This window comes from Podarcis tiliguerta (genome assembly GCF_965153285.1).
Source record: "Podarcis tiliguerta genome assembly, chromosome: 9".
NCBI lineage: Eukaryota > Metazoa > Chordata > Lepidosauria > Squamata > Lacertidae > Podarcis > Podarcis tiliguerta.
Window position 1 is genome coordinate 36,371,224 of NC_139542.1, and position 26,722 is coordinate 36,397,945.

The 26,722-nt window shown below is 43.6% G+C and overlaps 2 long non-coding RNA genes across 3 annotated transcripts in view; both read left to right on the top strand.

Annotated features, from left to right (window-relative positions):
* Positions 1 to 26,722, top strand: part of LOC310685456 — a 30,025-nt gene extending 3,303 nt beyond the window's left edge. The window contains exons 1-4 of one of the 2 annotated variants that reach the window (XR_014515286.1): positions 17 to 557; positions 24,201 to 24,359; positions 26,091 to 26,156; positions 26,325 to 26,722. This is a non-coding gene — a long non-coding RNA (uncharacterized lncRNA). Of the gene's footprint in view, positions 1 to 16; positions 558 to 17,259; positions 18,307 to 24,200; positions 24,360 to 26,090; positions 26,157 to 26,324 lie in introns of those variants that run through there. The other variant, XR_014515285.1, reaches the window with a different exon arrangement.
* LOC310685411 lies at positions 7,402 to 13,620 on the top strand. The gene is made up of 2 exons (XR_014515210.1): positions 7,402 to 8,295; positions 11,783 to 13,620. It is a non-coding gene; the product is annotated as an uncharacterized lncRNA (long non-coding RNA).

Here is a 26,722-nt window from a genome sequence, read left to right on the forward strand (position 1 = left end):
CACCCTAACCTTAAATGCCACATTCCCCATTTTGTCTCATGCTGTTTCAGATGAAGCCTGCTACACATATTTTCTTTAAAAGACAAATATAAGCAGATGAGTGGCCATTTTGCTAGGTTGACCATGTTTTACCCAGATTTTAGCCATGCCACCTGGTGACTGTTTCCTGGCCTGGATTTTAACCATTCATTCATTCATTGTTCATTCATTCTTATAGAAGCTGAGAGGTAAAATGAGGTAAATATGAGGTAAAATATTATTATAGCTGGGGTACCAAAGTCTGTTAGCAAATATTAGAAAAGAAATAAACTGTAGTATTTAGATAATATTTGGGATATGAAGGGGAAATACAAGCTGCCTTTACAGAGGGCTCTCCTCTCTTTGAAGAAATTGTGAGGACAACGTTTTATTCAAATGAATCTTCTTTCAGAAAAGGCTGTCTGGTCCACTTCTAGTTTAAAGTTAAAGAACCAGAGGAAGGGGGAGAGAGCAGCATCCATGAAGTTGCTCAACGGTCCACACACATGGATCACCTGGTCACTTTCTTATCCATGATGGTGAGATGTATTTCTATTAAAATTAGAGCAATTCTGTCTAAATTCGCACCTCTACACCATAAATTAACACATGCAAATTTTATGCAAATCTGCACCCTCTTTTGTTCTCTTTTTCAACGATGCACTTCATCTTTCCTTGGCAATGCATAAATGACCACCACAGGCTGTTACTAGCACAAGGTCATTCAGTGAACTGAATAGTTAAGTGGGCATTTGAACTTGGGTCTCCTCGGCCCTATGCTGACATTCAGACCACGACACCGCACAGGCTCCTCTGACTATACAGATACATTCACTGGTTCAGAGTCTAATATGGGTGGATGGTACTGTGTTACGAAGGCCAAAGCAGTTGTCACAGCCTGTGATTTTACTGACAACCCTATGACGGGTTCAACTACCCAAAGGCTAACTTACAGGAACTATGACACACATGGTCTCTTGCAGAAACCTGAGGATAAATGAACGGAAATTAGAAGCATCTCCCTCTAGAAACAGAGAGCTCATCTACCTTATCTCAATAGTTATAATATAGTTACAGCATCTCAGGCTTATATTGCTTTTGGTCTAATTTATCACTAGGGATGGGGAAATCTGTCAATTTTGGTTTCTCTCAATTTCTCATTTTTCTCATCTTCAAGGTCAGTTCTCCACATTTCCACAACAGTTTGCAACTTTTTTAAAATAAAAAGGCCCTCATGAAAATTCATCCATGAATTTCTCCACACACACACACACACACACACACTTACTTTTTAAATGCAATTTGTCAGATATGCACATTTTTGCAAAGCAGTTTCCCTGAATATATTTCCCCAAATACACCATTAACTTCTGATCACTAAAATTTGCAGTGATACGCACACTTTGCCCTAGTATAAGCATTTTTGTAACACATTGCATGGCTTACTTGGTGAGAGAACTACATTGCAAAATTCAGAGAAGAGTAAATTTAGAAGAATGGCTGTGTTTTGGTTGGTGTATTGTTTCAGAAAGTGCATGTTAACCTGGTTTCCCATTAAATGTGAACTGATATTTCTCCCCCATCCTTATTTATCACACAATACTGTACAGTGACGAAAAATGTCCCAAAGTCCCATTGTAAAAGATTGTACAAAAAGGAAAAATCCCCAAATACTGAGTTACATGTTGGTGTGAGGTAAAGAAGCATGGCCACCCGCATTTCCTGGCCCTGCCCCTTCTGCCAATCCTTGCTCACTTCCCTGTCACCATCTATACAGTGGTACCTCGGGTTAAGTACTTAATTCGTTCTGGAGGTCCGTTCTTAACCTGAAACTGTTCTTAACCTGAAGCACCACTTTAGCTAATGGGGCCTCCCGCTGCTGCCACACTGCCAGAGCCCAATTTCTGTTCTCATCCTGAAGCAAAGTTCTTAACCTGAAGCACTATATCTGGGTTAGCGGAGTCTGTAACCTGAAGCGTATGTAACCTGAGGTACCTCTGTACATTGGAAGGACTGAAGCAGCAAGCCTGCTGCATACCTATAGGCTTATGCATATAGTTTAGAATCCTGCTCATGCAGCACTGTAAATTGCATGGGGAGCTTCTGTGTGAGGGCATCAGGATGCAACAGTGGGGGGCAAGGCGGCAAGTGTGAAGCTGGGGGGCAAGGCGGCAAGTGTGAAGCTGCTCTTTCCATGACTGTAATTGCTTGAGTGGAGAAAGCCTAACAAAGATTCGAGTCTACTTTAAATTTAACCAGTTGGTACCAGAGATGCTAAAAGTCCAGCTTGCTTATCCTTGCCCCTCACTCCACCCAAAGCCACCCTGACCACTTTTCACATAAGCCCTAGAGCAGGAACTAGTTATTCCTAGTCAAAAATGACAGCTTTGTGTATGGCATTTTATGTTACACAGTAGATAGTTGAGGGGAGGGTGGAAAATAAGGTTTGGGCATGTCTAGGAAGAGATGGCAGAAAGCTGGGAAAGGTTCTGTAAAGGGAAATTCATTCTTCTGTTACAAATGGAAAATATGACCAAAGTGGTCAACAAAAGGGGAACTGAACAACATAATTTATATGGCCTTTCAAAAAGCCTACGACAAGTTCCTCACAGGAGGCTAGTTTAAAAAAATACTCTAATGGGCCAGAAACAGGTTAGAAGGCTGCAAACTTTTTTTAAAAAGGGAAAAGCAGCAAGGTTTTTTTAGCTGACAGCAACAAAACAGAAGTCACCAGAACCCATCTAAACAATGCACTCCTGCGTGTCTGCAGTTGGGTACCAAGTGATTTTATTTGGGATTTACTTCCCCTGTTCAGATTTTTTCCAGATAGGGAAAATCCAAGTATATTGTTGAAATACTAAAGTGTACCAGTTGAATGGGGAAAACATCATGTGGGCAACATCCAAAAATCAAATGCACTTTCAAATCTACATTAAAATTCTGTGCGGTTAAGGCCTTTGTCCATTTCATTTGTACTTTCAAAACATTAGAGGTAAAATCGACAAGGCTTTCTTATTTCATTTTTATGTAACGTGATTTTTGAGTGATATTTGGATAACACAAAATATGTTATTGCCTTGCCACGTGTTTATTGTAATTCTCTTTTTAAAAAGACAAGCTCCTCCTTAACACTGTGCACTGAAGAACTGGAGAGAGGTTGATTAACAACTTAACAGTTGATTAACAGCAATAGGAACTGAAGCAACTAATCAGTGATAATGTTTATCTCCAAAGTTTAAAAAGCATTGCTTGCTGGTTTATGCATATCATAGCTCTACTAAAAAGCTCCACGCCCCCTTTTCAACTTCTTATCAGCTGGCAATCCCAGCTTAAAAAACTCAAAGGCTAAACAACTTTAAGAACTATTTTTGCCAGTTTGCTGCTGGACTCAGCTCAAAGTTCTTGAATTAATTCACAAAGCCTCGAACAGCTTGGTCTCAAAGCACCTTGAAAATTGCCTGATCCTTTATGCACCTTTATGCACACTGAGATTCTCTGATGGGGCACTTTTGCAGTTCCCCACACCCCTGAGGTTTGGTCAGCCTTTATTAGGAGCTGAGCTTTTAGTGTGGCAGGGCTTGCTGTTTGAGTTGCTGCAAGCGGAATGTCTGAGCTGGACCTTATGCAGAGAAGAAATGAATGAGCTCCACCACAAGAATGCATTCCAAAAGGTTTTACTGCAAAACTGCCTTAAACTACTTACAAAATAAAACATTGCAAAAATACAAAGTAACAGATTGCTTGTCTTTCTAGTCCTTAATACAGTGGTACCTTGGGTTACAGATGCTTCAGGTTACAGATGCTTCAGGTTACAGACTCCGCTAACCCAGAAATAGTACCTCAAGTTAAGAACTTTGCTTCAGGATGAGAACAGAAATCGTGCTCCGGTGGCGCGGCGGCAGCAGGAGGCCCCATTAGCTAAAGTGGTGCTTCAGGTTAAGAACAGTTTCAGGTTAAGAACGGACCTCCGAAACGAATTAAGTACTTAAGCCGAGGTACCACTGTACAGTTTAAGAAACTTTCCTCTCCCTGGCCCCAAAGAGCAATCCTATGCAATCATCTTGTTTGTTCATCATTGCTGAGCTGAGCTTCTACTGCTGTTGACTCCAAGGACTGACTAAGACCCTGAGTTCTCTACATAACCTTTTTTTTTTTACTTCAGTGCATACAAACATTACAATTTATGTGCATTAAACTTATATATTTAACACTTGCCCTGTTGAAGTCCTTGCCAGCAGAAGTTCAGCAGGAATCATCCCTGCCTTCTTTATGTCACCTAAAAATAGGGTTATTCAGATGAGACTTCGAAATGCAAATTACTTTTTAACCAACAAATATTTATAGATGTCTACCCCTGCTCTGATATTTTATTGTTGTTGTAACTTTTGTAGGTTGTGCATTGCCTTGCTGTAGTTTTACAAAAGTGCAGTTTGCAAATATTTAAATAAAGAAGTAAGTTTTTATGATTGCCAACTGATTAGAAAAAGCAACACTGTCTGTTCCCTACTCCTCCCGTATAATTGTAGCTTTATTTCACCATGTGAACCTAAAGGTTGCCAACGGCTGAAGTATGCACAACAAACTGCTACACTGGTCTGTCGAAAAGTTGACAACCCTGTCACTATGTGCCTACTGAGCTATAGCTCATTCTGTTCGTCGGCAAGAAAGTAATACTCGTGGCATTGCTGTTCCAACCCTATTCTTCTCCTAGGAAAAACTGGGCATAGGCATCCATTTCCTTTTACTACACAACCGCAGCCTGTTTTTATTTGTGGCACATTCTTGCCCAGCTGCTGCTGAAACCTCCTGGTTTGGTTTGGTTTGGCTCATTGGACACCTGGAGCCAATTAAGCGGCCTGGCTGAAGCTTAAAATGTACTGCCACTTTCTCCATATATCCTTTCTGACGGAGAGGGCAGGGCTATGGAAGAAAGACTGAAAGGATTACAAATGTCTCCGGCATATTACTTTTTACTATTTCCAGGGTGGTGCTTGTGTGTGAGGAGCAACTCACAGTTCTAAGTCTCCTGTGCATATTTACTCAGAGGTAAGTCCCACTTTATTCAGTGGGACTGACTTCCAAGTAAGTAGGCATTCCGAGTAAGCATTGTAAGGCAATAAAAGAAAAGGCACTACTGTTCTTATGTCACCAAAACTCAAATATTAATTTGGGAAATGTGCTACTATTAGTTGTAGGGCACCATCTTTTCTTACACTAAATTTGGAGGTATCTGTATTATAACAAAAACATATAGTTACTGTATTTTGCCTCGCCCTGCTATAATAGGACTTTCCAGAAATGGAATTTACTTGAATTCACAGAGTGGTTTGAAGGTTGTAAATTCAGTTCCGAAAGCTGTTTGCAGAGAAAAGAAAATCTTCTTCTCTTGTAAATACTGTACGCCTTTTAGCTTGTTGGTTAGGTAAGATTTCTTTAACTTTGCTCTGATCAGGAGGAGCCAAAGCCCATAAATGACTGTTAGCAGAGTGCTGGCAGGCATACGGAAGACGCATGTGTTTTCCCTTTAAGAGTGGTCAGCTGAGGGGGTGTTGGCAGCATTCCTCTGACAATCCCAGCCGTGTGTCTGTGTCACCATTTCTCTCCTTGGCATGCTTCTTCAAGTCAGTGTATTAAGTTTAGAATGGTCTGTGGTTGGTTCCGAGGGGGCAGAGGGTGCCTCCTTGCATCGGTTTATGTCTTTAGTCCAGAGAGGCATCTTGCTAAACTGCTGAGTCTGAGTCTCAACTGTGTGGAAAAATGCATGGCTCCCAAATCGGTCCTTGGCAACACAGCCAAGATGAAGCAGCTCATACATTTTCCTGCACTGTGTGCACAACGGAATTCTCAAGAGGAGAATTCTCTCCTAAAACTTGAATTTCTCAGTCACCCTCCAGAAAGGATTTGACTCTTTTTCTAGTTCCCGTGTAGAGAGTGCTATTAATTAAAGGGCAGGCGGGGGATGGAAACACAGAGTCAGTGTTTTAATTTTTGAAGTGGACAGATGCCGGGAGATGAGACCGCCTGGAAATATCTAATTCTAGGTATGTAGGCTATTGTGGTTACTCTCCCGCAGTGATGAGGAAAAGCATTCTACACATCCGTGGTTTGTTTTTGCTTCAGATGTTCAAGGGCCAAGTGCTGGCATTAAAAAGAGGTTCCATTGCTGAGCCTTGGCTCAGATTAATCCCTGAATAGAATAAAAATAAGTTTTCTTTGGTTAGGAGAACGAAACAGTTTTGGCATATGGTGATATTAATTGCTGTTTCCTGGCTGGAATTTTTATTTGTTAACTGAGTCTAAATACATAACAAAGAGTACTCCATTTTATTCAATGCAAAAGGAAGCAAAAACAGAGAACGTCTAAAGGGCTAAATCAAACAAATAGGGCCCCCTTGGTCTTCTATAGCACGTTGCCAAGGGAATTGAGCCAGTACTTTACTTGCTTAATCAGAGTTGACTGTCACAGGCATTGGCTTCATTTAAGTTAGGTAGGCCTCAGCTTATTTGGTGATCTGGGCCAGAGGTTTCTGAAGGAACACTTTCTCCATCATGATCCCCCATTAGAAATAGGAAAGCCATTGTGGCAAGCAGCCATTGATAGACAATGTGCTGCCTCCACTGTAGGCACCAGTTGCTGGGACTCATAAGTGGGGAGCATGCTATTGTGCTCAGGCTTGTGCTTTCAGGCTTCCCATAGGCCACCTTGAGAACAGGATGCTGGCCTAGATGGGCCACATCCAGCAGGACACTTCTTCCATTCTTATTGTCCTCCATAAGAACCATTGTCTTCTCTAGGCCTATTTAAGCATGTGTAGGAGGCACAGTTGTTGTGCATGTTGGCTCTGCCCACTCAGTGTCTGTCCTTCCCATGTTGAGCAGGGAAGGTGTGAAGAGGGGCTTTTGCTTGCAAGCGGTAGCCCTTCAGATGCTGTTGGATGACAACTCCCATCATCCTAGCCAATTGCTAATGCTGGCTGGGGTTGTTGGGAGTTGGAGTCCCACAACTTCTGGAAGGCCACAGTTTCTCCCTAGCTGGGCTACACTGACTGGTAGTGGTTTTCCAGGGTTTCAGGCAGGAGTCTTTCCCAGCCCTACCTGGAGATATCAGGGATTGATCTTGGGACCTTCTGCATGCTCTACCAGGGCCTCTGAGAGGAATTCTATAAAGAAATACAATGTCTCTTTTGGTTCCCATACCTTCTCCATTGGTTATACTATAAAGTCAAAAAGGGTATGGAAGACAAGAGATGGGCTGAGTGGAGCACTCTGTTATTATTCTGCATGTAAGGCCTTATGCTCTTGTAGTCCCTCCACGATAAATATAAATAAAATAAAAGAGGATCAGAGATAAGAAACATCTTTGATTATGCTACAATACAGATTAAAGGGAGATGGGAAAGGTTTCTCTCAATATTTTATTCTGTTGCTCTCAAATATTATCTACACATAGTAAATTCCTGCACTCTGCTAGGATGGTTACACAAGCTCAAACCCAAAAATGCAGTTATTTGCAAAGTCTAAATCAGACAGGTCAGGAGGCCGTTTCCTGTCTAACCAGCTATCTGAAACTGCTGATGCTAGTTACAGGTCAGAAGGTCGTTTCCTGCCTAGCCAAAAACTGCTGTCAACTAAAAACCACTAGCAAGATGTTTCCTGCTTTGCTTCTGCTTTAAGTAATGCAAGATAAGAAGAGATACGAAGGGAATGCTTAGCTAGCAAAAGAAGACACGTGTACAAGGAGGTGGGAGGGAGTGCTTGGCTTAGCAGAAAGACAGGAATGTTTAGCAAGCAATAAAATGTGTTAAGCAAGCAATATTTGCTAGCCGATTGGGGAAGTCTGGGGGTATAAGAAAGTCTGCTGAAGTGTCTTGCTTTACAGCCAGTGTATTTCTAGGAACTAACCAGCAGGCTGTCTCTGAGTACAGACCTTGACTCTGTGCTCAGATCTCAATAAACTCTTTTTCTCCAAAGAAGATTTTGCTTTCCTGGTACTTTTGTTCCCTCCGAGGTCCAGGGGATGGCGTGGCTAATGGATCCCTAGGTAAATAAGGCTTCATTTCTTTGGGGGCTCGTCCGGGATCAGCCCCCTCCCCAAATACGGACCGGAGGGCCAGGCTCAACCAAGGTGAACAGCTCCAATCGGCGTTCGCATTTCCGGTGCACACCCTGCCAGTTTGTAGGGGGAGATTGCCACACCGTCCTGGAGCGGAGACATCTAGTTGAGGGAGAACAAGAGGACAGAACGGCGCCGAGGGGACAGGTCCGCAGCGGAGAAAGGTAAGCCCGAGGGAAAGGGCTAGGGGCCCGAGGGAAAGGGCCAGAGGCCTGATCAGCCTCACCTGGTAGTTGGCAGTAGAGTGCCCGGCAGTAAGAATGCCACCAGGAAAGGAATTGGTAAAGGTTTGGGAAAGGGAATGGGGCAGAGGGAATTGAGTGTTTTGTTGACATGTTGTGTGTCAGATACTCCAGTGGATGAATTGTTGAATGAGGGCCAAGGCTTAGTGTCCCCTTGGCCGAGCGATTGTAGGGTTGTGCATTTTCTGACAAACTGTAGCATGTGAAGTGTGAGAGAATTTTGAAAACCCAGTTAGGAGGGGAGTATCTGAAAAAAAAAAAAAAAAAAAAAATAGGGTCTGGAGCAAGCCAATGTATTCCTCTGGAATGCTTTTTTAATAACTGGAAAACAGCCACGAAGAGTGATGATTCACATTGAAAAAACAGAGACTCAAAACTTTATGTGAGGTGGACTTGCCAACCCAGAGAACTGCGTGGCTTTGATTTGCAATTAATCAACCCCCTGTGGCAAATCAACCCCCTGTGGCAAAATATATTAAATGTCCACCCAGACCAGATCCCCTATATCTCTACATGGAAGACCAATGTAAAGAAAAGAATCTACCATGGCTAAAGTCTTGCTGTGACAGCAACACACAGAACAGGATTTGTACAGTGAAGCCTCTGGTGTTAGAAGACCCAGAAGATGAGGAGGGGGAGTGATTAAGCCACCACCTTACACTCCACCAACAGCCCCTCCAAACCCCCCCCCCCCCCAGGCCAAGATCAAGAAGCACAGGGAGGTGCTGGTGTAGGGGGGAGGAGGACCTGCAAAGGAGGATAGTGAGACGGAAGAAGAGGAAGATGAGGAAGATAACGAAGAGTTTAGGAAGACACTAGATGATATGAATCAAGGAAAGAAAATGTGGACAGAAAGACAGAAAGAGAGACTAAAGGAGTTTGTAAAGCCATTTGAGGAAGAAGTTGGATGTAAGCCCCTTGTTAGTTGAGGCAGCAGAATGCTGCACCCCTGAAAAGAGGAAGAGATGGCAACGTAAGTGGGGACAGGCGGCGAAGAGAGTTATGTCTCACAGATAGTATGAGAAAACCAGGAAGGATCAGGCAACTGGAGAAATGCCCCTTCAGAGGGTTTATGATCCACCAGCCCCTGTCCCAGCTGAACAAGCGAAGGCACCACAGACCTACACGGTCCAGCATATACCCTTTTCAAGTGCAGATGTTTGTAATTGGAGAAATCAGAACCCCTCTTTTGAGGAGAATCCAGCAAAGATCGTAAAATTGTTTGAAGGGATTTTTTTTTTTTTAAACCTATAATCCCACTTATGATGATGAACAATATCTCCTGGACTCACTACTAATTACAGAAGCATTGCTTGGCCCCTGCATGAGTCAACTAGGGAATAGAGAAGGATCCTTTTATATGGGGCAGGGAACAGCAGCAGGCTTTTCAGGATCTCAAAGTGACAACAAGCCCCAGTGCTTGGCATCCAAACCCCAAGAAGCCTTTTACGCTGTTCATAGATGAAGACCAGGGGGTAGCCAAGGGAGTCTTATGCCAGAAACTGAAAAATTGGCAGCAACCCGTCGCATACTTGTCAGAGAAGCTAACCCCAACAGAACAGAGATTGCCCCCCCCCCTGTATGAAAGCGATTGTGGCAGTGGCCACCCTACTCACGAAGGCAGATAAAATTCACGTTTGGACAGGACACCACCTGTGTGACTCCACATGCAGTCCCAGCCTTACTTGACATGAAAGGCACCTATTTCCTATCACAAGCGAAAATGAGGAAGTGCCAGATGCTGTTATTACATTCACGCCTGAAGTTTCAGGTTACCACAGCCCTTAACCTAGCTACCTTATTACAGGTAGGAGAAGGTGAACAAGGGAGCTGCCCACTCAGTCTTACCTGTGCCTGTAACAAAACCCACAAACCAAGTGGTTAATATAATTGGGGCCACAGGTAAATCACAAAAGGCCCCGTTTTTTGCAGTCTGTTACCTGCTGCCTAGGTGGCCAAGTAGTCCAGCACAATTTTTTTGTATATACCAGAGTGTCCCATTCCTTTATTGGGCCAAGACTTGTTAACAAAATTACAAGCCCAGATTTCCTTCCAACCAATGGGGGAAGTAATGATGACAACTGGACCAGCAGGAGAGTTTTCTTTAGAAATGCCCCTGAGAGACCATTGGTGCTTGATGATGGTAAAAGAAGAGGAGGGAATCCTCCCTGTTAGCCTGCCTCATGATGTTGACCCTGGACTATGGGCGAAAGATAAAAACCAATACCCCATCCCACGACAGGCAGCTGAAGGAGTGTGGGTGCATTTGAAGCGATTGCTTCAACATGGAATCTTGAAACAATGCCAATCACAGTGAAACACCCCACTGTTGCCAGTGAAGAAGGAAGATGGTGGGTACCGCATATAGGCCCCAAAGTTCTGGAAAAGAGGAAAGGATGAACAGGACTTTGAAAAAAAAAAACCATTGACCCAAGAAACAGGGTCTAATTGGGTGTCCATGTTGCCCTTGGCTTTGCTTAGAGTCTGTAGCCTCCCATTGAAACGTATTCACTTGTCACCCTTTTGAAGTGATGTTTGGGAGACCGGTTCCTTATGTGTGCATGCTTTCACCTATCCCTGCTCAAGATGTGGAATTGAACAATTATGTACAGTCTCTCTCTCGAGATTTTCTCTCTCAACCCAGGCCCGAACTTCTTGCATGACCAGTTTGAGCCAGGTGACGAGGTGTGGATGAGACTGGTCCCAGGCACCACTGCCGCCGTGCTGGAAGGGCCCATCTGCTCTCCACACCCACAGCTGTGAAGGTCGCTGGCACCACCCCTTGGGTCCACCACATAAGAAAGCTGCTTCAGATTGGACTGTGTCTCAGCATCCTGAAGATCCCCTCCAGTGACGACCGCCTTGCTGATATCTCTACGCACGGTGAAGAATTGGATGGGAGGGGCGCCCGCAGGCAGCGCCCCCAACGTAGACATTTGTTCTCCAGCCAATTTAGAGGCACCACCGGGACTTTTGATATTGGTGCCAGAACTCACTCCAGACGATGTGGAACCACGTTACACCCTTGATGAACAGCAGTGGACCAGCCAAGAAGGAGCAACGCTCCAGGAAGGACCGGACAGCCGTGTTTTTGTGCCCCAACATCTGGCCAGCACAATTGTAAAGAATTACCACGAGTCCACCCATTTGGGAGGCCCAGCTGCTAAGGCGCACCTTGGGAGAATATTCTACCTCAACTAACTGCTGCTATAACTAACTGCTGCTATATCCCAAAATGTGCCCTGTGCGCCAACCAAGAGACTGAGAACTATCACCCTTTGAACTTCTATATGGCAGGCCAACCCCTTTCGTCCGAGGCATCCCCGCCGGTTTGGGCAGATGGGAGATCACATCACCCAAGAACAAGTGCAATCCCTGTGTTTGTTGTGTGTGTTTGCTTTCTTTCCAGGTATTCCCTCAAGCGTACACCTGCAGTCCCGTGGCAGTCTCGCTGAGCCGGTTCACCAGTCCCTCTGAGTGACAGCGTCTGGCGACCCCCTCATCCCTAACTGCAGTGAAAGTAGTCGAGGTGATCCCCTGGGTACATCACACGCATCTGAAGAAGGGTGTCTGGACTTGCAAAAGAAATCCCGCTGACCCTCTGAAGTTGATCATCACCTTGTGTCTGACGCTACCAGGAAAAAGCGTTAGGCCACGGGCAACGAGATCCTGCGACTAATCATCACAAGGACAGTTACAAAGACTTTCTCTTTTCTTTTGTTATCTGCTTTATGTCCCACAGCCCTGACCCCACTGAGCCATACCGCATTTATTGGCCTGATGGACTCTGCTACGACTGGTTCGTCTTACCGGTGGTAAGAGATGGTGTGCTCTATGGCTATTGGAAACTGGGATTTGATGAGATTGCCGTCTTAAAACACCCCACTGCCCCGTTGTGGCTCCTCTCCCACACCACTGTCCGGCATGCGTGGATAGTGCTCATACGGGAAGTTGCAGAGACGCTCGAACTCTATCGAGTTCTGGACCGCTCTTGCTGTTGTGGGAGGGTAGTCAACTGTTATCTGGAAGGTAGAGCACTGTACCAACCTCATTTGATAGACCAGGTCCTACTCTTAACCCAGGTGATAGATGGGAGCCTGAGCCAGGTGTGCATTGAAATTACTAAACAAGTGCCAGTAAGAATTGCCACCCCAGGATTTCAGCTTCCATATGCTCTGGTCACTAGGGAGGCAGCACGAGAGTTCAATCCACCCAACAGGGCTAATAGAAAAATTGACCCACATAGTGGGAGCATCAGCTCACCGGTGGGCTCTCATCCTTGAGGCTCAACAGGTAGTCGGGCACAAATATCAGTGGGCTCTTCAACAATGAGCACACCCCCTGAATATTGGTGGGAGGAACCATGGAGATATTGGGTTTGGTGGGTAGGAGTGATATGTACCGCCCTTGTCATATGGATGCTCTCGTATTTCTGTTGGCATGAACGGTATCGTATTTGTGGGGAGAATAGGCCCAATAATGCTTCTATTGCTTTTCTGCTTCTGTATACCCTGCTTAATGCAATGCCTGCAACATATGATGAAAAAGATGATGTCTCGCATGATGGGACCTCGCGTGATTGCTGTAATGAGAGAATATAGACCCCTACCCCAGAACGAATCTAAGTAATAGATTGTTCAAAAGAAGAGGACGGAGTAAAGGGAGATGGGAAAGGTTTCTCTCAATATTTTATTCTGTTGCTCTCAAATATTATCTACACATAGTAAATTCCTGCACTCTGCTAGGATGGTTACACAAGCTCAAACCCAAAAATGCAGTTATTTGCAAAGTCTAAATCAGACAGGTCAGGAGGCCGTTTCCTGTCTAACCAGCTATCTGAAACTGCTGATGCTAGTTACAGGTCAGAAGGTCGTTTCCTGCCTAGCCAAAAACTGCTGTCAACTAAAAACCACTAGCAAGATGTTTCCTGCTTTGCTTCTGCTTTAAGTAATGCAAGATAAGAAGAGATACGAAGGGAATGCTTAGCTAGCAAAAGAAGACACGTGTACAAGGAGGTGGGAGGGAGTGCTTGGCTTAGCAGAAAGACAGGAATGTTTAGCAAGCAATAAAATGTGTTAAGCAAGCAATATTTGCTAGCCGATTGGGGAAGTCTGGGGGTATAAGAAAGTCTGCTGAAGTGTCTTGCTTTACAGCCAGTGTATTTCTAGGAACTAACCAGCAGGCTGTCTCTGAGTACAGACCTTGACTCTGTGCTCAGATCTCAATAAACTCTTTTTCTCCAAAGAAGATTTTGCTTTCCTGGTACTTTTGTTCCCTCCGAGGTCCAGGGGATGGCGTGGCTAATGGATCCCTAGGTAAATAAGGCTTCAAGATAAGGTAAATAATTCAAATTGAAACTTCCCTTTATATTCCAATGCAGATCAGATCACCAGAAGACATTAGTGTTAGTAAAGAAAGGAAGATAAACTTACTATATGTTTTTTAAAAATAGCTTTTCTGGACTTTTGTGAAAAATTTCAAATCACAGCATGAAAATTAATTGTTATGGCAATGTTTGATTCAATACTTAGCCTGGCCAAATTCACAAGACGTTTCTGAGACATTGTAGACCTTAAATAATTATTAATCAGCTGAAGTTTGCTGAGTGACCTCTCTCCAGAGGCTACTGTTGCTAGAATTGTTAATAGTAGTCTTAAGCTAGCACACACATTTGGAAACAGGTCACCAAGTCTGTACTTTCTTAACAAGTTCAACAGACCTAATAGTTTTAACTGCACATTTACTGAGGCTAAATGTTGCATTTCTTTTCCAAAATCATCACCAATTAAAATCAGCAGGATATTGCTATGATAAAGATAAAGATTTTCTCTCCACTTCACTTTCAGACATGGTGAGATATTTCCACAAGAAAGCATTTTTTGTGCAAATTGCTTAACAGCATTGAAGTGGACAGTTAACCCTGCTATAACATTGTCTACCAAAACCTAAAACACACACTTTCTGAAGTGGGGCTCTTCTGGAGTATCAACTGTGTCATTCATTTCTTCCAAGTTAGCATCAGGTGTGCTGTTGTCATGTGACCTTGTCCTCTTGCACCTAACTTAATTACATACATGGCACAGAGTTTTATTTCTATATTTAGGTTTGATGCCACCAATCTGGCTTCATTCCACAGGCATTTCCACTTCTTTTGGAGTTTTGTCAGCTCTGTTACATCAACATCCAGTGTGGTATCTCTAGCTTGAATGACCTTGTTTCAAATATCTATGTCAGCTAATGTTTTGTACCACATAGCTGACACTAACACACAGGCAAAAGATGTCACATATAATAAAACTCCATGGACTTCATTTTTTGTTTTGGCCATCAAATTTAGTTCTAGGAGGTTTTCCAGTGCTAATTTAATACCAGGCAAGTGATCTGCAAAATTCAACATTCTGAGCATCTTGTTTTAGACATACTATGAAGAGAACAACCAATATAGTTTTTGTAGTATTTCCTACCACTTAGGACTGGAACTGAACAGGTGGGACACAGTTTTAATTGTTCCCAGAAAAGGGTTATTGCTTCAGGTATGCATTCAGCAGCGGCATTTCCATAAGTTGAGTGTGTGACAACCACAAGGTGAAAAAAATTGCTTTTGAGTATTTTTCTTGTATTTTTGCTTGTTCCAGTGGCGTAGGAAAGGGGGGCCGGAGGGAGCGCACTGCCCCTGGCACCATCTCTGGCAGGGTGACAAGAGGACACCCCATGGGGGTACCATCGCGCTGCTGCAGCAACGTGCAAAGGATCCTCTGCTCACAGCTACACCCTCCGCTGCCACCACCTCACCCCCACAGCAAGGATGGAGGGGCGGCAGGAGGAGCAGTAGCAGCAGCTGGCACGGCAGCAGTGGCAGCAGTAGCGGCAAATACCACCGCCTACCCGAGGCACACCATCCCTGGTTGCGTCTGCTCTTGCTCTAACCGCCGCCGCCTCAGAGTCACCTCCGCTGTCTCTGGCAGAGTGGGGTGGGTGGGGGAGGCACGTGTTGGTGGAGAGAGGGAAAGAAAGAGTGACTTGCCCGGCTCTCCCTCCCTCGCACACCCGACGCCTGACTCTGGAGAGCCAGTGTGGTGTAGTGGTTAAGAGCAGTAGACTCGTAATCTGGGGAACCGGGTTCGCTTCCCCGCTCCTCCACATGCAGAGTGTTTGTTGTGGGGGAGGAAGGGAAAGGAGAATGTTAGCCGCTTTGAGACTCCTTCAGGTAGTGATAAAGCGGGATATTAAATCCAAACTCCTGTTCTTCTGATGGAGCAGGGCAAAAGGCTGTGTGCATGAGGCAGAGGGAGTGAGCACACCATGCGCCATACGTAGCAGCACTGTGCATGCACTGTACGGTCGGTTTGCCCTGCCCCCCTGCCCCGGGTACCGTTCATGCTTTGTTCACCCCTGGCTTGTGCGCCATTGTATTTTCATGCCACATTTGTCCCATTATCGTAGGCTTATGCTGTACATTCACTGAGAGGAATAGCATGTTTTTCCAATGTATTAGTTATCATCTGAGCCATTTCTTTCCCTCTTTTGTTGCTACAATCTGCAAACTTCAGAAATCTCTCTTGAATCTCATACTGCATTTCTTTTAAAAGTACATCTCCAAAGAAACGTTGTTTGTTCAACATGGGAAGAATCTGGTGTAGAGTCTACTATTTCTGCAAAGCATTTGCAGATTGCCTCTGAAGCAAAAAGTGTCGCTTCACAAGATTCAAGCATTCTGTAATAAATTCATTTTATGAGGCAGGGGACAAATAACGAACTTGAGGCTGCTCATGCCTTTTCTGTGACTCCTCTGCACTTAGCACATGTTCCTGAAGGATGGGGATTCTACCTGGAGAGCAGTTCAATGAGTCCTAAAAAGTTTCCATTGTTTGAATCACCAATTAACTGCTAAACCATTTTCTCCCAAGAAGAGTGCAACATTGGTGATGCACTTTAACAAGTTGTACCATTTCACAGCTTCAGTTTTGATGGATGCTTGTAAGATGATGTGAACTCTTGTCCCAGACTGCAGGAACATTTCTAGTTCGCCAAGCTAGGTAACGTCCTCTGTGACTATGACCTTTTTCATGTTATTAACTATCTCCTGATTCTTAGGACAGTTGTCTGGAAAAGATCATTTTTCCAGATGTAGTGAGTTCTTCATGATGGTCATGGTGGCAATGAGCTGCTTTGCCTTCCTCTGCTTTGCCTTCCTCTTACCACACTTTTGAGTGATAGCTGATCCACAGCAATTTGATGTACCATATTTTTTGCTCTATAAGACTCACTTTTTCCCTCCTAAAAAGTAAGGGGAAATGGGTGTGCTTCTTATGGAGCGAATGCAGGCTGCGCAGCTATCCCAGAAGCCAGAACAGCAAGAGGGATCGCTGCTTTCACTGTGCAGCAATCCCTCTTGCTGTTCTGGCTTCTGAGATTCATAATATTTTTTTTCTTGTTCTCTTCCTCCAAAAACTAGGTGTGTCTTGTGGTCTGGTGCGTCTTATAGAGCGAAAAATACGGTACCTTTGGGGACGATTAATTTGTTCATTATCCTGGAAGAACTGTTCTGTCTGCTGCTGTGCTCGGAGCACCCTATTGCGACGTTTGGAGCACCCAGCGTCTCACGTTTGTAGTGTTGTGCCCATAGAACCACCGTGCTCCAACTTACTTCCAACTATATTTTGGAGAGGAAATTGACTGTGGAAAGGCATTCTGCCTCTATTTCAGTGATCCTTGACAGTGATTTACCAATCCTACCATTCCTGGTTATGGAACGTTTATCTGATTCTTATTAGTTTGTGACTCCATGCACATATTACATGTCTTCTGTTTATGATTTTTGATGCAGTATAGTGTTATAAAAATATTGTCAGTATATTCTTCGCCAACGTGTTGCTTGTTGTTCAGATTCCTCTGCTTGAAGGCGGGCCACTGTCAGCACCGACACCCTTCACCGGCAGACAGCAGTCCCTTCAGAAGGTGAAGTACATCACCTGCAGGAGAGGCAAAGCGAGCTTGCTTTCTCGCCTTGCCCACTTACATTAAATTTTGCTGCCTCTCTGGATTGCATGGGAGAAGTAGGTGGGGGCACATTGGCAGAAGAGGAAGTGGGCAGAGGAAGAAGTGTCATGGCATTTTGTGTATTCACGCAACATATGCATATGTTTTCTAAGGTCCCAGGAAATTTCTGACCCCTGTGCCCCCCTTTTGACCCCAGGCAGGGGTACAATGTACCCACTGCCCCCACTCTCCTGGGTCCTGTGCTCTGCCACCGAGCTATGGCTTTTCCCGCTTGTCTTGCAGTAGCTTATCCAAATTGACCCAATTTCCCTTGAAACTTCTCACGTTGAAGCAAGACCCTAAAAATGTGATTTTATGTGAAATTTGGTTCCAAATTTATTTGGGACAGGAGAGACATCAGCTTGAACCCTGATAAAGAAAGCCTATTTAATCTGCAGTGTTTGCATGAAATGGATGGAAGAAAAGCTCATGGCATCTTCCTATGCTATGAAGATGCTTTGAAGGTGTTAGAAACATTTAATTTGCATCATTCACAGGGGGGAAATGTAAACTACACCGACTCTGTTCTGAGCTGTAAGAAATAAATGCTTCCAAATGGGAAATAAGGAGGTTAGGGTAAAGTGACCCGCAGATAACGACAGGCTAAAGTTTTGCTGTCATGCAGCACAAAATGTTTTAGAATGGAAAATAATTAATGTTGAGTAAAGAATGGAGCGGAGATTATTATAATGAGATACAGCGTGCTCTTCCGACCATCTAGGGGTCAATGTTACTTGGTTCCAAATGGTTACGAGTAAGTAAGAATTGTCCTGCTATAAAGTAGAAATAATGCAATGGTATGCAGTCAGTTTTACAGTGACCTTAAGGTTAATGGTAGTTGCTCTTAGTATGTTTATAAAGGTTTAAAAGAGACATATGAACTGAAGATTTTAAAGTCTAGAGCTACAGTACTAAGCAGACTATAATATCGAGATTTCGGAATAAAGTGGCTTCAAGTATGCTATGCTTGGCTGTTGCTCAATAGCTGAATACTTTCATGGTGACTTTCCTTTCAGAATAGTACCACCTCTCGAGTAATATATCACTTGTATGTCTCAATCTGATAATAGATTGCACCAGTATATTATTGCAACAACAGATGTATTGCCAGTGTAGTCCTCTGCATTACTGGAACAGAGCACTTGGAAGATGATGTATTTCTCAAAATATGGCACCAACCAGAAGAAGGCAGGACCAGGAGCAGATTTAGTTCAATATCCTAAAAAGAATTCTGATGCCACATAAGCTCCCTGGTACAAAGATATAATGGCTTGGCACAGCTCTAAATTGAATTCCCGTTTGGTTTTGGTCTCTGGAGTTCACACAATCGGGTCATGGCTTAAATTTATTTATTTTTAATTTAGAAGGAACAACAGCTGAGAGCTGTAGCCTAATATAACTTTATGACTGAAGTATTTCCATAGCTAATTGCTCACATGTGTATGAGTAGCTGTATGTGTAGGACTATGTTCAATTATGAATGAGCATAATCCATAAGCTAAAACTCCAGACACTTACGATCCAGTTATTCTTTGGTCCTGGAAATTAGGACGTTGCCTCAGGCTTCCATCTCCCTTTCAGCTTTTTGCACGCTGCACAAACCTATTGGAAAATGTGTTGGTACATCCATACGGGGAGCTGGCTTCAGGCACTAGGCCCACTGGCAAACCAACGCCGCATTACAAGGATGTCTGCAAACAAGACATGAAGGCTGGCAGCATCAAACCAGCCATGTGGGAATCCCTTGCAGACGACGGCAGTGCCTGGAGACAATCAGTTAGCTTGCGTATTCACAGCAGTGACCAGAGGGAGAATGACCACTGGGAGGTGCGTAGAGAAAATAAATGCCATAGTGCGTCGTAGCAAAACTGGCCTCCTTCATCTGCCCCACCTACAGAGAAACATTTCTCCCATATTGGTCTCTGTAGCCACAGCAGGTGCTGTAATTCTCCAATGGTTTGATTTTACCCCCAATGGTGCACTCTTCCATTGTCTCCCAAGAGAGACAGATGCCATCAACAGCATCCATACATATGCTTAATTGGGGGTATTTAATAATTATTTTTTTTAAAGACCAAGATCATACAATTCTGGTTGGGGGAAATGTCCGTTTGGCCACCACACAAAGAGTATTTCAGGACAAGGAGTATCTATGTGGTGGGAACTAAACACTATGTGGCAAATAAAAAATAAAAAAATAAAAAATAGGGCAGTCATATGAGACTATCTTGGAGGCTTCAAGCATTGTCCCCCCACCCAGTTCAACCTGGAATTTATATGTTCTAAATGAGGTAGTTGGTTTTTATGTCTGGAGAGAGGGATAAACTTGAAACAGTCCTGTTGGTCACTGATTAAAGCTGACTCAGCCTAGCCCAGAAAAGTCTCTTGGTTGCCGCCTCTCTATTAACAGCTTTACATGGGTCTATATGCCCGAGAACATGTATTCCTTTCAGTCTTTGGTTTACCTTCTGCTGAAGTTTCTCACTGAAATAGGTTTTCTCTTGACCAAAGTTTCTGGTAGAGGGAAAAGCACCTGCAACGGTGTACTTGAAGTATTTTAAAATGCATTATACTTGAAGCAAGTGTCCAGTGCCCTCTGTCACAGTGGCTTGATTAACTTAGAGGTCACCAACAACTCTACAACTTCTAAAACTTAATCAGAGCAGGACCCCAGAAGGGTATGTGTATGTTGTCTCCACTGCCCCGTGATGTATAGATTCAATATCAAATATCTGAGAGATATCTCTGAAGTTGAGATATTGGAGCTTAATCCCAAGATTCTGATTCAGTACCTGCTTTGTTAGATTGTTGTCCTAGAGCAGGGGGCTGCAGGCCTAGGTGGGGGGTGGGCACTGAGTTTTTCCAAGGGGTCCATCAAACTTCACAACTAATGCCCAGACACTCAGCTTTCATTTAAAAAAAAATAATGCAAGTTTCTACCTGCTATGAAAGGGAAGCAAAACTTGATTCCTGTGAGATGAGCCAGCCTGGCTGTCTGCTCCCACCTTTTTAACCAATGAGGTTTTAACCAATGAATGAAGTGAGGGCTGCAATTGATGAGTGAGTTGTTTGGACACCAGCCAATAGATATGAATCCTAAAGTGTTGCCATTTCTCCCTCCAATTTAAGGGATTTTTATTTCCTGCATGTGTTTAGTCCTTGGAATATCCAAAGTGTACTTTACTCCATTCTAGCAACCAGAACCAGTACTTCCTAGTCCGGTACCAGTTATTTTCTGTAGTTACTTCTACATAGTAAATGTTAAAGGATTCCTTTTCCACACACGGGAAATGCAAACTGTGAAACTTTGCGGAGAGACTCTTCAAATCACGTCCAAATTTCTGTGCACCTTGAGAACATAGCATGCTTAGTGTGATGTTCTTTTTCTATTTCTGTGCATCACAGTGCTATACTTCATGACACAGTCTTTTCTGATTGGCCAATATACAAAGTAATAGGGTGGACAGAATACAAAAACACACTATTTAGGAATAAGGTCTTGCAAAAGTGTGTAGCCAAAACTACATGCAAAAGTTCGGAGAAATTCTCAGTAACATACTGATGAAGTTTCATGAGGATTTTTTTTAAAGCAACAACAACCACAACCCCCAAATTGCTGCAGAAATGTGGAGAACTGAATTTAAGATTGGAGAAAATGAGGAACTGAGAGAGCCGATCCCTAGTAGTCACATAGCTGCTCACCTGGGATGTAGGTGCTTTAGACTGAGGGTCTCTTATTGTGAGGCAATTCAACCCCCAGCGTGTCAGTCCCTTTACTAGGAATACATATGTATACCAGAGATTCTACATGTTATTTTGGTGTTAACTAGGGTTCAAAATGGGAACGCGGGTGGCGCTGTGGGTTAAACCACAGAGCCTAGGACTTGCCGATCAGAAGGTCGGCGGTTTGAATCCCCGTGACAGGTTGAGCTCCCGTTGCTCGGTCCCTGCTCCTGCCAACCTAGCAGTTCTAAAGCACCTCAAAGTCCAAGTAGATAAATAGGTACCACTCTGGCGGGAAGGTAAACGGCGTTTCCGTGCGCTGCTCTGGTTCGCCAGAAGCGGCTTAGTCATGCTGGCCACATGACCCGGAAGCTGTACGCCAGCTCCCTTGGCCAATAAAGCGAGTTGAGCGCCGCAACCCCAGAGTTGTCTATGACTGTACCTAATGGTCAGGGGTCCCTTTACCTTTACTAGGGTTCAAAACAGATAAGCTACAGGATATATGTTATCAGATCTCCTACTGTTGGGTTTAATTATTATTTTTTAACTTGAAAGTTTTTCTGGGGAAGCAGCAGTTCTGGAACATGGAAAATGTAACCCTTTCCCTCTGTGCCATTTCCCCAGTCTCAATCACCCCCAAACTGCTATTAGCCTCTCTGTGAGGGAAATACAGGTACCTTTTGTATTTGCACATTTCTTTCTCAAGTGGGGCTAATAGCAGCTTTGAGTGGGTGGGTTTGCTCTAAACTGGAATAATGGTAAGTGGGGGGAAATATTAAACACTCCCTCCCCGGTACTGCCGCTCCAATCCAAATCAACCCTCCCACACGGTTGCTTTGACAATACAATAAGTAAGTAAAAATAAGGCTGCCATGGGATTAAAAGGCGGTGCCTTATTATCTGACTAATTGTGATGCACCACATACTAAGTTGAAACAACTTATTTGTCACACTTGGGAAAGATCAAGACCTTTTCAGCAAGATGTTTGCATCCCACAGGCCTGGAGGGTTGCCCTCTGCACTCTGTACATAATGCGTCCTGCTATAGGCATCAGCAGACAGGCCAAATGAGACATGTAGCCTTGGACCACCTTCTATTGCTTTTTCATGGTGTGTAGTAAGTAAAGGTTAATTGTTATACTTTTTGTAAAAACAAAAACAAACGAAACCCTTTTTACTGGACAGTAAGCCATCAGATAGAGTTCTGAACACTGGAGTGTTTATACGGTGGTTGGTCCCGTCCCCCCCCCCCCCCGCTATTGCCCTCCTTGTACTGTCCTTTTGACAACAGCCCCTAAAGTATTCAAAAATTACTTCGCAGGCTCATGATGTAGTGTCGCCAAAGGCTAATTGACTCGTCCTTCTGTAATGATCCGTGGCTGTGTATACAGATGCCATTGTTCCCAGTCAGCTGTATACATGGACCTTCAGCTGAATGCTGGGGTTTCATTTCATAACTATTGGCTCTCTCTTTGTCCACCTAGATCACCAAAGGAGACTAAGGCCACATTTGGACCATACATTTAAAGCCCTTTAAACAGCTGTGGCTTCCCTCAAAGAATTCTGCAAGCTGTAGTTTGATAAAGGTGCTGAGAGCAGTAGGAAGACCCCTATTCCCCTCCCCAAGCTATAATTCCCAGCGTTTGATTTGATTTAATATTTGTATTTTGTTTTTCCAACAACAAATGTTGTGCTGGATGACATCTTCTCTCTGGGAAGGGACTTCTTCTGTGCTCAGTGCAGCAGGCAACACACTCTCAGGCAAAATGATAATTCATAGTTCCCAGTGAAGAGGAATTGACTGTTAAACCACTCTGGGACTTGTAGTTCTCTGAGGGGAATAGGGGCCTCCTAACCACTCTCAGCACTGTTAACAGACTTCAACTCCCAAAATTATATGGGTGAAGCCATGACTATTTAATGTGGTATCATAGTGGTTTGAATGCATGGTCTAAAACAACATAATTGCTTGTAATATTTCTTAAAATTCTTAAAATTCCAATACGTGGACATTAGATATGTTTAATTAAGAAGCAAATATACTTTTCTGTGCCCAATGCATGCAGCTGTGTTGACAGCTGTGTCTGTAGCTCATAGGAAGGTGTCCCACGGCTTGTAGAGATCACACTCATTTCTCCCTGTATCGCCGCCTAGCAGGCAGAGAGCCCTTATAGCTTTGTTGATAACACCCTATCCTAACTTTTATAAGGCTTGCTCACATACTGCACTGAACACAGGTACAAGCTGCTTCTACCCATGTACAAGCATTTGTGTGAGTGGATTTGTACTGCTCAACTATTGTGTACAGAGATTGTACATATTGAATGGAACGTGCAAAGGTGTGAACACCCTTGTAGAAAATAATCTAGGGACTGTAGTGCCCTCTTCTATCCTCTGTTATGTGGCTGATCTAATTCCAGAATGTCAACAGATGCAGAAACATGCAGCGTTAAAAGCATTCTTCCCACTACTGGAAAAAATCCAAAGGTCCCTAGATGGGCTTCTCTGAGAAGACAACCTTCTTTCACCTCTGAAGTCCAAAAGTCATTTCAGGCCTGCCTGAATAAGATTCTTTCCCAGCCCCATTAATCAATGACTAGCAGGTGTCCACAGCAATCATGATTACATGTGCCAGGCTGCAGAAAGATAACTCAGAAACAATTTAAGGTCAAGGGTGGGGCAGACATCTGAAAAATAACAGACACCAGACCCGGCAAAAGTACTTTACACCTGTTTTTTTTGATTGGCTGAGTTCTCTGAAAAGGGGGGTAACTTACACCTCCTCAGTATCAACTTGCAATTCTCCTTTGCTGATCATACCAAGCATGCATAGAGCACATTTCTAATTCTTAATGCACTTTACACACATTATGTTTGGTTCTCACTAGGGTTGTAACAATGTGAGGATTAACTGGTCAGATTATCCCATTTTAAAACTTCTAATTGATCAAAAACACTAATTAATCAAGCAGCAGATTATCTGTATTTGTAACATGTTAGAAAGTTGACAGGTATTGGGTTTTACCGAACTCTGCAGCATAATTCTCCCTTCCTCTCCTCTGCAGCCTTCCACCTCAATATCTGCTCCAGAGGTATACAAGGAGAGGAAGGAAAAGCCTAGCTTTGTGAAAGGAACTGTACGCATGTAGCATTGGACACAACCCCTGATCTCAGAAGAAGTGTTCATCTTATCGCACACAAGAAATTATGCTGCTTCTAAGATAGTGTGTGATCTGACTCATAAGGCAGACATCTGAGGACATGCATTTCCTCTTCACAATGATTATTTTATTAATATACAAATTTCAGTCACCAACTTATTCATTAAAGCTCATATAATTAATTGAGTAATACTTCTTGAATGGGTAGACTACACTGATTCCTGGTCATTGTTTGTAAGCTTGCCCAAACTTAAGTCACACGATGAGATGTGAACTGAGGTCTCCAGACTCTCAGCACAATTTAAAAGCACAATTTTAATCCTGCTTTTCCTAATACTGATTAGGGTGTACCCCGGAGTCTTTCAGAGACTCCTTACCTCTTTCCTCAACATCCCAGGGCATCACTTGGAAAGCTGATTTAAAAGCCATGTCTAGATGCCCCCGCTTCACCACTGGAATTGGTCTTACACCAGGATGGGGGGTGGCAGGAAAAGTCTTTATGTTTACTGCTTCAACTCCAGGCTAGCTCAGAAAATAAGCCTCAGCACAACTTGCCCATAGCTGGACTGGCTTAGGATTCAGTGGATCCTATGCTGGCTTGGCCTTGCTTGCTCCCTCCCTCCCCCTCAAAACCCCATTTCATAGGTTTGTGCTGACTACCCACAGTAAGGATACATCTAGTGATAGCTTCCATTCTGAAGGGTTGGGTGGAGATCTTAGTGATAGTGAAGGTTCTCCACTGGCAGAGCTGGGTGAAGAGACACTTCTGCCTCATCCAACCCTCCTCCAGCATGACAATTTGAGATATAGATTGGTCTGCCCAAAGCCTTATTGTCTGCATCATGTTCCCCTGTGCACCCACCCCAAAATGGTAGACCAGGGATAGAAAACATACAGATGTTGGTAGATTTCAACTCCTATCCACACTAGCCAGCATAGTCAATGAGAATTGTGCAAGACCTAGAGAGCCACAGCTTCCCCACCCTTGTTGTAGACTTTCCTCAACTGGAAGCTGAGCTGGTCCTCTGATGTTTTGGGTTGTTTTTTTCTACACCTTGTCTAGCTCTTTCATATGGTTGCCACTCAGCTGTGGGATAGATACAGTCGTACCTTGGTTTACGAACAGAATGCATTCCAGAAGTCAGTTCGACTTCCGAAACAAGGTGCAGGTTCCGATTGGCTTCAGATTGTGCAGGCTCGCCGGAAACAATAGTGGAAGCCGCATCAGACGTTCAGCTTCCAAAAAAACATTCAAAAACCAGAACACTCACTTCCGGGTTTTGATCATTCAGGAGCCGAAACGTACAAGTACCAAGGTGTTCAACAACCAAGGTACGACTGTATTCAGAACTGAGCACTTTCTGAAGGGCTGCCCAAAAGGTTATTTGAAACCACATTTAGTAGCTAAGGATTTGGGAGGGATGGAGGAATGAAAGCAGTTTTAATCATCCTAATAGGGTTTATGACTTTTGACATTGTTGCATGCACCATGCATTTAGGAGGAGGAAAGCTACTAAAAAAATAATAAATAAATAAAGGGAGCCACACAGTACAAGGTGGTCTGTATTTCCAAAACACAGGAGATATTGCTAGGCATGTTGAAAGCCATTTCTGAGTAGTGTGCAAACACCAAAAGGATTGTTTAAGCCTTATTAGAAAAACATTGATAGTACAAATATTTATTCTGAGTTTGATATGATTATGGAATTATTTACATTGGAAAGTGGGTGAATAGGGAGGACAGAATAAAAATACTGATTTAAGAAATAGTGCCTCTTCTGTTGTCTTTGACAGGGAAAGAATAGGCTATGCTGTTCTGCAGTATTAAATCAAGCAAAAGAGTGAAAAGGGCAACAAATTGTAAGCTATTCCAATTGTTTGTTTCATTAAAAATATTACAGTTAACAAATTGCAGCTCAGAAAACAAGGTGTATGAATCTGGATCATCTCCATATTTGTCATTCCAAAGATGTAATAAATTAAATGAGCTTCAAAGAATCTCTCTCATTGTGTTCCCTTCTTAACCAGGTTACTTCCTGTGAGCTTACAGAAGACCATCACTGCAACAAGAACAGCAGCAGCTTTGAATAACGCCAGTTCCCACCTATTATCAGCAGCTGGGAAGCTTTTCAATACAAAGGTATTTTCACCCACCAGCAGACATTGCATAGAGTTATTTCTTGTGGGTCTCTATGGGGGGGTGGGGGATTTTCCAGTGTGAAATGCCATGATGAAGGAACTCTTGTCTCCTGCCTTTCCGTGACACCATCATGGCATGCATTTCCAGGTGTTTGGCCATTTCTCCCTGCCTGGCTTTCAGTGTTCCTTGCAGAGTCCCAATGATAAATGAAGCCAAGATGCCTAGGCCACAAGGTGGTATTCAACTCTTAAGAGCTGTATCCAACTAAGGCTGAATATGCACTATA